Raw genomic sequence first — 2,348 nt, forward strand, 5'->3', positions numbered from 1 at the left:
GAAATGATTAAAAGGAGTTAAAAATATAGATAATTAAATGAATTAGCTATTTTACAAGGAGTTGATTTACACTATTAAATTTAATTTAAATATAAATTAAAATTAAAAATTATATTATATAACAATTATTTCTATTAAAAATCAATTATTGTATGTATTCTATATAATTATAATTTTGTATAGTTTTTTTTAAATCATTCTATTTTTTAATACATTTTGAAAACCATAAATTTCTTTTTAATGATTCTAATATTTGTAAAATAATTTAAAAACTTTTAATATACACATAGTTTATTTTTTTCATTTAGTGATTAAAATATAGCTTTAATATCTATGTGATATAATTTTATAATTATTAATAAAATTTTATTAAGATTTTATAATTAATATTATAAAAATATAACTAAAAATAATAATTTTAAATTAATAATAATTAAGTTTGAGATTAATTTTATTATTATAATTACAATTATATAGATTTTTGAATTAAATTAAGATTATATTCTTAACAAAAATATACATTTTCATCATAATATTTATATTATTTTAAAATTATTAATTAATACTATTTTATTGAGGGTGAGAGTTTTCAGATTCATAAGGACAAATATTGAGCTCGACTTTTCAACTATTGGCAATAATAGAACCCCTCAAGGTTGAGTAGCAATTTAAGATTTTTCTTGCACTCTTATCAATTTCCTTGTCGTGACTACTAACACTAATAACATGTGGAAGCAATGAATTTTATAAAGATTCAAATTGTATTGTTGCACGGAAACATATTTTAAATAAATTAAACGTATATAATGTGACTAAATTTTGATATATATTTAAATTTAATATATTGAAAAAATTATTCACCTACGTCATGATTGGTTTAAAAATTTGGTATTAAAGGAGACATTTTTTTAGGAATAATAGATTTTTAAATTTTTCTTATATTTCTATATACTTCAAAAATAAATATTTATCTTAAATATTTATTATTTATAATATTGTTTATAAACTGATATATATATATAGATAATTAAATGAATTGGTTATTTTACAAGGATTCCATTCACACTTTAAATTTAAATTAAATAAAAAATTACATTATACATTAATTATTTCTATTTTTAAAATCAATTATTTTATGTATTCTTTAAAGTTATAATTTTGTATAATTTTTTAAAATCAATGTATTTTTTAATACATTTTGAAAACCATAGTTTCATCTTTAATAATTCTAATATATACAAACTAATTTAATATTTTAATATATATTGAATTGTTTATATGATATAATTTAATAATTATTAATTGTTATTTTATTAAGATCAATTATAGATAATATTCTAAAAATATAACTAAAATAATATAATATTAAATTAATAATTAATAATTAAATTTAAGATTGATTTTATTGTTATAATTATAATTCTTTATATTTTTGAATTAAATAAAGATTATGCTTTTAAGCAAAATATGTATTTTCATAATTATTATTAAAACTATCTAAAAACAACACAAGTACTAGCCACTATGTGACACTTGTTAAAGTTATGTACTACAACTTTATTTTTAAATTATATAAAGTTTTTGTTTTCTATTTTCCATTCTATTTATATTTTCAATCTTGACATGACATAAAAATGCCATGTAAATTAGCACACTACCTATTTAGCTATGCTCTGTATGGAATATCCCTCTTGAAAAAAGAAAATATACATCATAGGGAAAACCATGTTCTTCACACATTGAGAAAATTCTTGATTTCAAAACTTCATAATTGAAAAGTTTAAAGTCGTAAAAATCATTTTAGTTTAGAAAATTCTTGATCACCAATCACCGTTTTTTTCTAGGATCAAAAAATTGTTCTTTCTTCATAAAAATGATATTATTGAACCTGTCGAGCACTTCAAATAAACATTGGCATTTACACTGACTGCCAATGATGAATCTGGGCATGGATAAACTTTCTTCAACGGCCAACCTGTGTAAGAGATCAATATCACTGATATTTTTGAGAGGAATACTAGACAGATGAGAAACATGGAGACACCATTATTACATTTAACACGAGCACAACCAAGCTTCTGTGAATTTTTTCTCTCGATTTTATTTTATTATTTATTGATACTGGAGTAGAATTTGAGATGTAAATCACATAGTTATCTAATGCAACCTAGAAACAAGAGTGCCACAAAATAGAACTTAATCTTAAAGAACTGGCTTTTCCTTTTAGTTATTTTTTAATTTTGTATGTTTTCTTATTGTGCTTAGTTCTTTCTTGTTCTTAATATTTCATAATTAGGGAGTTAACAATTGTGTCCCAACAAGATTTAGATTTTTTTAACAGCACTTAT

Source organism: Cryptomeria japonica, chromosome 5, assembly GCF_030272615.1.
Source record: "Cryptomeria japonica chromosome 5, Sugi_1.0, whole genome shotgun sequence".
In the NCBI taxonomy this organism is placed as follows: domain Eukaryota; kingdom Viridiplantae; phylum Streptophyta; class Pinopsida; order Cupressales; family Cupressaceae; genus Cryptomeria; species Cryptomeria japonica.